Consider the following 13,495-nt stretch of genomic DNA (forward strand, 5'->3'; position numbering starts at 1 on the left):
CACACCTCTTTTGAGACTTTATCACTTAAATTTTTTTGGCAAAAGACAAATATAGATAATATTGACACTAGATTTGGTGAAAGACAAATATCATATCAAATAATATTTTATTATTTTAATGATAAAATAATATAAAAAGGTTATAATAAGAAAAAACGAGGAGCAAAGCACAATAGCACTTTGAAGTGAAAACTTTTCTGAAAAGTTACATCGATAGGTTGACAAAATAAAGCACAGGCTCGACATATGGCCTACATAAAAAAGGTATGTGAAGCAAGAAAAGCCTAGAAAATATCAACAACCAATCATAACGCTTTGAATATTAACAATAATCAATGTTCCCAGCCACTCTGACCGCGACGCCCGATTCCTAGACAACACTGGCGTTTCTATTTTCCTAGACACGTTATATCTCCAACTCAATGGAGTCTTCGTGGCATTTCACTCAATACATTCCAAGATTATATCTCCAACGCATTCTGTTTCAGTTTTCTTTGAGCTTCAAATTTTAAGTCCATAAAATGGCGATGAGCATGAGAAAGAAGGCTTTCAAACCAAAAATGAAGAGTTTGAAAGTGAGGGTCCAGGGAATAAAATCAGAAATGGGAAAGATAAGGGAAGATCAAGGATGCATAAGAGAGGAGCAAAGAAATATAGGAGAAAGGTTTGGAGATGTTACACGCCAATGCGATCAACTCAGAGAGGAAACTCAAGTGATTATGAAGCAAACAGCTTGTAATCGGATTCGGCTTATTCTTATGCTCAATATCTTAGGAGCCCGAGAAGATGGAGACTTTGCTAAAGCTGCTTCCCTCACTCACTTCCTTAGTTGGTTTCTGATAGAAGCAGCAAACATAACTTATGTAATTAACTGATACAAGGAATGGCAGTTGCTCGTACCAACAGGCCCTACGGCCTATACTTGTGGATGGTAACTAGCATCGGTGGATCTTTAAGCATAGAGGAAAAATAAGAGATATACTTTGTAAAAAGTTTGGTTTTATAAACTATGAGTATGAAGAGGATGCGTGGAGAGTAGCAAATAAAAAAAAATTAAATTATGCAATTAATTTATGTATTTTATAGAAAAAAATTTTAATTTATATTCAATAATTTATGTAAATTGAATTTTTATTTTTTTTAATTTATTAATTTCAATCAAAATTATAACCTTATTAAAAATCTTTTTTATTTTGAATGGCAATGCTTTTATAATAAAAGGAGTTACACAGAATAGAGTGCAAACTCCACCAGAAACATAGCAAATACAGAGAAAAGGCTCAAACACAATTGCTCACAAGCAACTAGCAACAAAAAGAAACAGAAAGCCAACTAAAAAACAAAAACTCATAAAGAACAACAGAAGAAACCAAACAAAGCAAACAAAAACCTAGGAGCGAAAAGCAGAAACAACAGGAACCAAGATACACTAAGAAGCAAATAGCCTCTGTGTAGATGTTCTCAATAAATCAGTAGCATGATCGACTCCAGCTTTTGCAAGATGGTCAAGGAACGTATTATCAGAACAGGGGATGTGCACAACTGACCAATTGGGAATCATTCTCTTAACATAACTAATAAAGTTACTAAAGTTTTTCAAACTCCAAGTAACAATGTTAACCTTGAGTTACATCACATATTGATTTGACAAATATTACATGTTATGTTGAATTTAATATCAAGTATTTGCAATTGTCTCAAATATATTTTTAATTTCCTAAGGTCACATAATTGTTTAAAAAGCCATGAGTCATTAAAAAATATCACAAAAGCTTTCAAACAATGCATATTCGGTTAAGAAAACAAAAGGAAAACATGCCATGAATTATTATTTGATTATTGGAACAAGGCAAAGAAGAAATAGTTGAAGAAAGGTGCCAAAAAGCTACGACAACCTCAAGACACAAGTTAAGAGTCGACCCTAGAGAAGTTAAAGTCGATCCAAAGGCAGAAAGAATGAAAAACTTGAAGTATACAAAGCCATAGTTGACCCTGAAGTGGCTATCGTTAACCTTAAAGTAGAGAGCTTGAAAAATTGGAGAACATGGCATTGTGGTAGTCGACCCTGGCTACTCTAATGCATGAAAAAGAGAGAAATTAAGAGACATAGTCAACCTTGGCAAAGCTTGTCAAATTTAATTCAAGCTTGTGTCTAACAACTCCAAAATCCACATTAGCTATAAATAGACGCCTTTAAGTCATTTGGAAGCAAAAGAAGACTTGAGATAAAGTTTCAAACCCTAAAGAGACCTCCAAAAGCTTATCCTCACTCTCTATCTTCATTTTAGTCTTCCACCAAGCTCATTTAAGGTCCTATACTTTCATCATTCAAGCTGAAAGTTCTTCTCTCAGTAGGCTTTGAAGGGGATTTAAATCATGTTAAGGCATATCATACTTAGCATATTGTTAAAATTTGAATCCCTTAAGCCATGGATAACTTTAATTGAAATTAATCTAGGAAAAAACATAAGAGAAAGATTTTCACATACTTGAAAATTTGATGTCTGCTTTCTTTGGTGGAGTCCTCCTTGGCTTTTCATTTTTTTTTTTTTTTACTTTTGTACACCAACTAGGACTTATCAAACCATAGGAGCACAATTGTCTTGCCTTTAATGGTGACCCCCATAGTGATTTGTCGAAATCTCTTCACTAAGAGTGTGTGAATCCCTAAGCTAAAGTTTGTGCTAGCAAACTCTCAACTTTGAGCTCCCTTGTTTTCTCTCTTTTGGGTTATGATCCTATCTTAACACATGAGATAATAAAACAGAACTTTTATGTATGTTCAAGAGGTGGCTACAAGATATTTTTATAGAGTGAATTGACCTACTTCATATCCAATAAGGATTAAAAAATGTCTTGGGCTAATTGGGCTTTTGTTTAATATTTCATTAAATCATATTTGATTTAGCCCAATACTTAATTAGATTAAACCTCTATAAAATCAATTAAATCACAACCAATTGAACTTAAATTAATTTCTACAATTCACCTTATGTATGTGACACATTAGATGCCAAACAAGTTGGTAATAAATATAAATTAATTCAATTGAGAATTTATATTTATATTTATAGATAATGAAAGGTATCTAGCAATAAATCGTAACCACCCAAATGTCAAGAGAGTCAATATGGTTTGACTAACCTTTCAATGTACAGTGTCTTAGTGTAATTTGATCCTTTTATCATATAACCTGGATAGATAGAAAACCTGGCTTAGTGTCTACTTTCTAACTTATCCATATTAGTCTTGCAACTTGCACATTGATCTATCAAGATTGTCTTGGCCAAGGATTTTTAGTCAAGAGAAGCCAAGAGAAAATGAGATATGTCCCTTTCAAATCACTTAGGGTGATGAATCCTCTAAGGACTACTCATTCATCTTCGCATGCTTCATGCCACACCCAAAAGCATCTTGTTTAGGCATCTAATCACCTCCAGACCCGTAAAGGTGAAATCAAAACATGACAATTCACATACAAGATGACCTAGTAGCACAAGTCTAAGGATTACTTACACTGCTGACACATGAGAGTTATTCCATAGATACTTGAGTGAAATACCAAATTAAACTCTCATAGCGAGTCATGTTCAGTGAACTTGTTCATTAACAAGCACCCAAATACTATCCTCAAGTATCTCACATACTTCAACTTATGAGATTGATTACTTACTTCCAATGTAAGGAGGCTTAGCATGTGCCAATCTTTAAGCATTGTTAATGTCCTTGTTCTTGACAATACAATTACTAGGAACATATTTATGAACAAGTCTTTGATGCATAAAAATCTCATAATTATAACTTTTATAATTTCTTTGCAAGGCCATTATGTTTCAAGGACTTTATCTATATAAATTTCTCATAACTCTTTATAAATAAACTCATGGATAAAGGAATCCCTCATACATTATATAAAATATCCATAATATATTTAACAGGAAATATGACCAATTAATGTAGTGTTTTACAAGCATAAAATTGATTGGCTTGCAAGGCTTACACTAATAAACTCAAGCTTACACTCCTATCTCCCAACCTTTGTAGAGGCATTTTGTTGCTAAACATTGTACTTCTCTTGTGAAGGCTCTAACTTAACTTTGAAAAGCTATTTTGATTTTATGGTTAAGCCAATGAAAAACCATTGTTAAAGGATTTCACTTGATATCATGAAAAATCTTGTGAGGGTTTTGCTTAATCTCGTGAAAAAGTTGGAGTAAGGGTTATCATTTAATCTCATAAAAAAGCCGTTGTGAAGGTTACCGCTTCATCTTGTTAAAAGCAAAAATCTTTTTTAGTGGATTGGAAATTCCTTGATGGCCAAGGGAATGCATGTAGGCACTTGAAAAGCCAAACCACTATAAATCCTTGTGTCTTGATTTATTTTCATGCTTTGTGGTTTATTGTTGATATTTCCCTTAGAGAAAAACCACTTAGTTTGTTTTTCAACACAAGGAGGAAACTTGCTTTAAAAAGACTTTACTTTTTACATTTGGTTTCCAAAGAAATTCTTAAAATACCAATTTAGCCCCTTTTTAGTATTTTTTACATTCAGCTCATACTACTAACAATTGGGATCAAAGCATGGGCTCAATTTTTACAAGTTTAATAGTCTTGAGTGATCCATAGTAGGAGCTCAAATCATCAAAATGGAGGGTACGATAACCGTGCTTGGTGAAAGGCAGTCAATCCAAAGGCCACTTCTTATTGTTGGTACTAACTATTGATATTGGAAGAAATGTATGAAAATATTTATTCAATCTATGGATCTACATGTGTGGAATGTTATATTAAATGGTCCTCATGTTCCATATAAAGAAGTAAATATTAAAATAGTGATTAAGCTTCAAGGATCACGTAGACAAGAAATTTTGATCATTTTTGTTATGTCAAAACTCTAACAATTTTCAATCTATTAAAGCTAACACTTAATGATTGAAATCTAAAATACTTGACTTGAACTATATTTTTGAATATGGATTTGATTGTCAAGTTTGATCATGAATTGTATTAAATGTTGACATAGTTGAAAAATCTTTTGAATGTGCCTTGAAATTTTGACTATGTCTTCCATAAGCTTGAATGTCTATATGATGTAAAGACTTTGTGTGCATCCAACTTGAGCTTATGGGTTACCAACTGAATGCTTATTTCTTGAATCTTGACAATTGGTATTCTTTGATCATTGGATGTTTACTTTAAATATATTCATAAGTTGAGTATTTTATCTTCCATAACAATTGGTATCACTCATGAAGTATAAAGATTATTAAGAAATAGCTTGTGTTTTGAACTTCAATAATTGCATAATTTTTGGTATATGTCTATATATTAGGAAGAGTAAAATCATGCTTGCATTTCATGAAACATATTGGAATCATGATTAATGAAGATAGCCAAAAATTTCTATTATAGTCATGCTTGTGCTTACTTGAATATAATATTTTTCTTATATGATTGCAACAAGAGCTAAATGCTTTGGCAATGCTTCATTGATAATGGTGCTTCTCTTGATGTGAATATTCTATTCAAATTGATAATTTTATACATTATTTGGAGAATATTTGTTGAAATGCTTGCTTTGGAAGAATACTTGCTAAAAATACTTGATGATCATATTTCTTTAATATTTGTTAATATGTTCTTATTATGAAAATTCTTCTTGAATTATCATTCTTGTATGACTTGGAGAATTCTTTTGGAATTTCATAGTTAATAGTGCTTGATACTGCTTAATTATTATTCTTGATGAAAATTGAAGAATGTTAATTAATGTTTGAAAATGATTAGGAATGATACTTGATGACTAATGATGCCTTGGACATGTTTAGGAACTCTTCAAACAAGTTGCGTTAAGCTTATGATTTATTAAGGGAGAAGATCGGTGTCATTAGCACTTGGTATCTTCAACAGCAATGAAATACCCCATACTTTGATATGGTGATAAATAAAGTTGGTCGAATGCGAATTGAGGCATAATAAGGAACTTTGGGAACCAAAGAGACAAGATAAAGTTTTTAGAATAAAATATTATTTTATTAATAAAATAATATTAAAATATTAATATTTAGCCGGATGTCGAAATCAGACATGAAAAAGGATCATATGGTTGATCCAAGTAGGGGAAAAGATGTCAAGCCTGATTCTATAAAATACTTGTCATGACATACATGTGATGGATAGCATGTTTGCATGCTAGGAGAGTCCCGAAAAAAAAAAATTTACAAAAGTCGGTATTGTACCTAGAGGTACAACAAAGTTGATTTAAGCCTCGAACTAAATCAAATAGAGAATTTAAGATGAAATTAAGAATATTAAAGTCCCAGAATGGCTTAATATGGTGATTTGGAGTTCAAGGATCAATTTGGAGTCAAATCAAAATTTTCACTATCTAGGGGCAAAATGGTCATTTGCCACCTGAGGACAAAATGGAAATTTTTAGAAAAGATTTTTGGCCCCATTTGACTTATTGGAGTATTATTTGCGGATTAAGAAGTGAAAAAAATTTATTCTTGGTATTTTTCAAAGCATAAGGGCAAAATGGTAATTTTGCCACCCTAGGGGCAAAACAGTAATTTTCGACCACCAGGACATTTGTCTAGCACATTGTAAAACCTGACCCTATAAACACATGTCATGACATACATGCACTGAGTAGTATGTTATTATGCTAGGAAAAGCACCTAAGAATAGACGAAACTCGGTATTGTACCTAATGGTACACTTGAGTTGATTTAACCTCGAACTAGTTCAAATAGGAATTGTAGGATGAAATTTAATATTTTATAGTCAAAAAATGACTAAAAAATGGATTGTTCAGAGTTTGAGGGTTAATTTGGGGTAAAATTGAAAATTTTGATATTCAAGGGCAAAATCGTCATTTTGCCACCTAAGATAATAATTTGATCATGGAGTGAAATTTTTGACCAAGATTAACTATTTGGAGTATAGTTTAATGATAGGAAGTGAAAAAGTTTAATTCTGGTGATTTCTGGAGTGTAGGGGCAAAATCGTAATTTTACCACCCGCGGACAAAATTTGTGATTTTGAGAGAATTTAGATCAAATTTGACAAATTGGAGAATGGTATGAGTATAAGGGATGAAAAATATGTCTATGGGCAATTTTTCAGTTTTTTGGGCAAAAATGTAATTTTTCACTTTTACAGGGGCAAAAGTGTAAATTTCAAAAATTACTCCACCGAGACTTTGGATAAGTCTGAGAATTTTATCTAAGCTATGGATATGTGGGACAAGTGTATGGTGAAAATTTGAAAACAAATGGATGAAATTTTAAAAATGAGCCAATGGGAAAGTGACACGTGGCATTTTTAAAAATGAAATAATATTATTTTAATGAAAAGTCAGCCCATTTAAACCCCATTTTAAGTGCTGGCCGGCCATAAGGAAGAACAAGAGAGGAAATAGAGAGGAAAGGATGAGAAAAAGAAAAACCAAAGAGAAACAAGAAAATTCAAAGGGGAATTCGCGGTTTTCGACCGTTTACGCGTCTAACGGTAAGATTTTTCGATTTTAGCTTGATTTCTACCTTTCCTATGCCTTTATTTCCATTTAGCATGCTTGAGGAGAGAGATCAAAAAGTGATATCAAGGGCTGGACGAAATTCTAGGGGAGAGAAATTGAAATTTTTAGGTTTTGATTTTTAGTTAAATTGATAGTTTTAGTTAGTTAAATGTGTTTAGAAATTAAATTGGGCAAGAAATCATTAAATTTTCACAATACCCACTCTTCGCTGGATGCTCAATGCTATACAATGATGATGAATTGATTTTATTCTAAGGGAAATGAAGAGAAAATGATGAAAAACGATTAAACGTGATAGAAAAACAAAGTAGAAAATTAACCGAGTTAATGTCCCATTTTTGGCCTAATTTTCCAAGGAAGGGAGTGAGCTGATTTTGTTGTTTTTAGAAGGTTATTGGCTTATATTTAATGGTTAGAAATGTTGGAGAGAGAATGAGATGATTTAGAGCTAAAATGGAGCGCGTTAGCAATTTATCGGGCAAAGTGCAAAAAATAGGTTAATACCGCATTTAAGCCGTTTTAGGCTATTGCATTTCATACCATGCATTAGTATAGGATTTAAGTTAATTATATAGTGATTTAGCATCAATATGATGAATTGTGTAAATTTTTGTAATGTGTCTAGGAGGAGAGCCTTCCGGAAAAGGCAAAGAAGTCGTACCCGACGAGTAGTGATCGGGGCGCTTAGAAAGCTTTTAGTTTGTACAAACGGTGAGTAAACTTATTATTATTGTAAATTATCTAGAGTTTATTTTTAAATGCCCTTTATGTATTTTATGAAATGAGAACGAGATTAAAACGGGATTTTTGATGTTTTAGGAATAAATGTGACAAATAAAAATATATTGTATTGATTATGAAATTGAGTAATTGAAGGCTGCAAATTGACTTGAAAAATATATATTTTCCTAGGAATGGCTTATGAGAAATGAGTATATGTGGCTATATTTTGTGAATGCATTGGGAAATTTATGTAAGTTGTTTTTACTATGTAGGCTGGATAAATAAATAAAAGCCACGTTATACTGTCGAAATTTTATTAAAATTTGTGGGTTAGTCACTATAGTGACGGGTTTTCGTGGACTGCCTATTAGAGGGGCACGGTAAACCCAGTTATATAGTTACTCCGGTTGTAGAGGCGAGGAGAGTAACTCCCGAGGTAGTATTAGAGCTCACTTCACGTCGAACCGCCACGTGAATGTGTAACTTGGCCAACGCCAAGGAACGGCTGGTTTTAAAAATTAAAATGTGTTTCACGTGTGAATATTTTAACACCTTTGGCAGACTCCGTTAGATGCCTCGGCCAAGGTATCCCCGAGGATTAGTTTTGGCTTGAGCCTTGTTTTAATAAAAGACATAAGCCTTAACAACTGTTTTGGTAAATTACAAATATTTTATGGTTTAAGAAATAAATTGGAAACATTATGAAATGGGTTGAAATTTGTTGTTTAAACTTGCCTCCATTTTACTCGCCTTTAGATATTTATGATAATGTCTATTTACTCATTGGGATTTTATAATCTCACCACCCTCCTTTCCGCCCATTTCAGGTTCAGTATAGACTGTAGATAGCTGATCTCATCGAGGACTACCATTGGATCTGCATTTTCCAAACCGTAGGTTCACAGTCCTCTTTACTTTTGTTTATTCGGGGGCCTTCTTGTTATTGTAAATTAAATTAAATATTTTGGCTTACTGTATTTCAGTATGTATAAATTTATTTAGCTTTTACGCTATAAAAATTATTCACGTATAACTCTATAAATATTGTTTTATAAGAAAATAGAATATTTTTCTTAATATTTCTTTTATTTTCTTATTATATTCAAATAACTGTAATTTCGTTTTAAATGAAGATTTTAGACTTTTAAACTCATTTTGAATATGAATTATGTGTTTTGTACTTGTATATTACGTTTTAGCCAGTTTCGAAATTTTTGAGAAAAAAATGACCAAAATACCCCTGTGTGGCGAAAATTTTATTTTGATTGTTTTTGATCTAAAATAGTATATATTCTCTAAAAACTTGATATTTAACAATGATTGCTCACAGGAAAGGAAAGAAACTGATATGTAAGCCTTGTAGGGTTCTAGTTGGCATTCCGGATAATGAGTGTCAATCGGGACATCGCGGCGATTGTCATGGGCCTAAGGGAGGTTCCATGTCGTGACATACATGGTCTTCCCTTATTCTCATTTTGACCATTGACTAATTGTGTGGTGGAGATAAAAAGGATTAAAATTTGTAAAGTTTTTAAAACGGGCCAATGACATGATGCCACGTGTCATGCCTTTATTAATTTATTATTTTCCTTTTTAAAAGGCACAAAAATCAGCCCATCTTCCACCCCATGGTCGGGCAAACCAGCAAGAAGAGAGAGAAAATAAAAACAAAACCCTAGATAGATAAAATCAAAGAAAAATTGTGAACTTTCAAGGAAATTAAGTGAAAAAGGTGAGATTTTTTCTATTAAGCTTGAGTTTTCTTATTCCCAAGCATTTCTCCTTATTTTCCATGATTAAATTGCATGTTTTCATGGTGATTTAATGGCTGGTCATATGGGTCTAGAGAGAGAAAATTATTGGATTGATTTGATTTTGATATATGTTAGTGTTCAGTGTTAGTTTAGCATGTTAGTAAACAAAATATGTAGAAGAACATTCATTTTCCCATTACCTAGCCTTAGCTAAATTTTCAAGTCAATGGTGAGGAAGAATGTGATGTTATTTTAGGTTATTTGATTATGAAATCATGGTTTTTGATATGGAAATTAATGACTTATGGAAAGAAAATCAAGTAGGAAAAATTGTGACATTGATGCACCATTTTGGCCAAATTTTTCCAAGAAGGAATATGAATGTGGCTTTGCTGATTTTTGGGTTATTTGGCTGGACATTGGTGATTTGAAGCATTATAAAAAGAAACGGGATCAATTGGAGCTAAATTGGATGAGTATTTCAATTTATCGGGTAAAAGACCGAAATAGGTCAATACGGTGTTTAGGCAAAATTTAGACCTTTTGCATTTCATACCATGCATTAGTGATCTAAATTAGTTATTTCAATTTAAGGGCAACATAGTAAATTCCTTGATTTTATACTGTGTTAAGGTGGTGTGCCCCTCGACAAAGGCAAGGAAATTACGCCTAGGGATCACTAAGCTGAGTACATGGTCGTGACACACATGGTCTTCCCTTATTCTCATTTTGACCATTGACTAATTGTGTGGTGGAGATAAAAAGGATTAAAATTTGTAAAGTTTTTAAAACGGGCCAATGACATGATGCCACGTGTCATGCCTTTATTAATTTATTATTTTCCTTTTTAAAAGGCACAAAAATCAGCCTATCTTCCACCCCATGGCCGGGCACACCAGCAAGAAGAGAGAGAAAATAAAACAAAACCCTAGAGAGAGAAAATCAAAGAAAAAGTGTGAATTTTCAAGGAAATTAAGTGAAAAGAGTGAGATTTTTTCTATTAAGCTTGAGTTTTCTTATTCCCAAGCATTTCTCCTTATTTTCCATGATTAAATTGCATGTTTTCATGGTGATTTAATGGCTGGTCATATGGGTCTAGAGAGAGAAAATTATTGGATTGATTTGATTTTGATATATGTTAGTGTTTAGTGTTAGTTTAGCATGTTAGTAAACAAAATATGTAGAAGAACATTCATTTTCCCATTACCTAGCCTTAGCTGAATTTTCAAGTCAATGGTGAGGAAGAATGTGATGTTATTTAGGTTATTTGATTATGAAATCATGGTTTTTGATATGGAAATTAATGAATTATGGAAAGAAAATCAAGTAGGAAAAATTGTGACATTGATGCACCATTTTGGCCAAATTTTTCCAAGAAGGAATATGAATGTGGCTTTGCTGATTTTTGGGTTATTTGGCTGGACATTGGTGATTTGAAGCATTAGAAAAAGAAACGGGATCAATTGGAGCTAAATTGGATGAGTATTTTAATTTATCGGGTAAAAGACCGAAATAGGTCAATACGGTGTTTAGGCAAAATTTAGACCTTTTGCATTTCATACCATGCATTAGTGATCTAAATTAGTTATTTCAATTTAAGGGCAACATAGTAAATTCCTTGATTTTATACTGTGTTAAGGTGGTGTGCCCCTCGACAAAGGCAAGGAAATTACGCCTAGGGATCACTAAGCTGAGTACATGGTCGTGACACACATGGTCTTCCCTTATTCTCATTTTGACCATTGACTAATTGTGTGGTGGAGATAAAAAAGATTAAAATTTGTAAAGTTTTTAAAACGGGCCAATGACATGATGCCACGTGTCATGCCTTTATTAATTTATTATTTTCCTTTTTAAAAGGCACAAAAATCAACCCATCTTCCACCCCATGGCCGGGCAAACCAGCAAGAAGAGAGAGAAAATAAAAACAAAACCCTAGAGAGAGAAAATCAAAGAAAAATTGTGAATTTTCAAGGAAATTAAGTGAAAAAGGTGAGATTTTTTCTATTAAGCTTGAGTTTTCTTATTCCCAAGCATTTCTCCTTATTTTCCATGATTAAATTGCATGTTTTCATGGTGATTTAATGGCTGGTCATATGGGTCTAGAGAGAGAAAATTATTGGATTGATTTGATTTTGATATATGTTAGTGTTTAGTGTTAGTTTAGCATGTTAGTAAACAAATATGTAGAAGAACATTCATTTTCCCATTACCTAGCCTTAGCTGAATTTTCAAGTCAATGGTGAGGAAGAATGTGATGTTATTTTAGGTTATTTGATTATGAAATCATGGTTTTTGATATGGAAATTAATGACTTATGGAAAGAAAATCAAGTAGGAAAAATTGTGACATTGATGCACCATTTTGTCCAAATTTTTCCAAGAAGGAATATGAATGTGGCTTTGCTGATTTTTGGGTTATTTGGCTGGACATTGGTGATTTGAAGCATTAGAAAAAGAAACGGGATCAATTGGAGCTAAATTGGATGAGTATTTCAATTTATCGGGTAAAAGACCGAAATAGGTCAATACGGTGTTTAGGCAAAATTTAGACCTTTTGCATTTCATACCATGCATTAGTGATCTAAATTAGTTATTTCAATTTAAGGGCAACATAGTAAATTCCTTGATTTTCTACTGTGTTAAGGTGGTGTGCCCCTCGACAAAGGCAAGGAAATTACGCCTGGGGATCACTAAGCTGAGTACACCCGAAATCTAAACTTTTGAAACCTGTGAGTAAACCTATTATCGTCTTAATTATCTAGAGTAATTTTATTCAAATTGATGATTTTGTGAAAATTATTTTAAATGCTGAAATTTCTTATTTTATGAGAATTTTATGAAATAAATTGAATTTATAAAATAAACTGAATTTTTATAAGTTGATTTGAAAATTAAAAGTTGGATTTAAAATTAGAGTAATTGGAGACCAAAGGATTTATTACAAATTATGATTTAAATCAGTTGGCTTATGATATTATGGCAGATTGGCTGCTTTGATAATTATGTTGAAAAAAAAATATGAACTGTTTGCTTTGCTTGATAAATTGATTAGTAATGTAATTGCCATGCTATGCTATTGAGATTTGATTAATTGGTGAAATAAAGATTAGCTACTGCAGTGGCGGGGTTCCGTGGATCAACCTATTAGAGGGGCACGGTAAACTCCTTTAGATTCTCACCTCAGTCGTAGAGGCGCGTAGGGTATCTCCTGAGGTGGGCTTTTTGAGTGCACTTCACGTCTAACCACCACGTGAAGTGAGATTTAGCCAACGCCAAGGAACGGCTGCTTTTTTTTTTAAAAAAAAAGAAGTTTTTTTATGATTATATAAAATTTTTCACAACCTTGGTGGACTTGGTTGGATACCCCTTGTCCAGGTGTCCCCGAGTACAGGATTTGGCATGAGCCAAGTTTTGAGAAATTCACGAGCCATATTGATTATTTGGTTGAAATGAATATTCGTGTTGTGAGAAATTTG

The sequence above is a fragment of the Theobroma cacao genome, chromosome 7 (assembly GCF_053813885.1).
Source record: "Theobroma cacao isolate CCN51 chromosome 7, ASM5381388v1, whole genome shotgun sequence".
Lineage (NCBI taxonomy): Eukaryota > Viridiplantae > Streptophyta > Magnoliopsida > Malvales > Malvaceae > Theobroma > Theobroma cacao.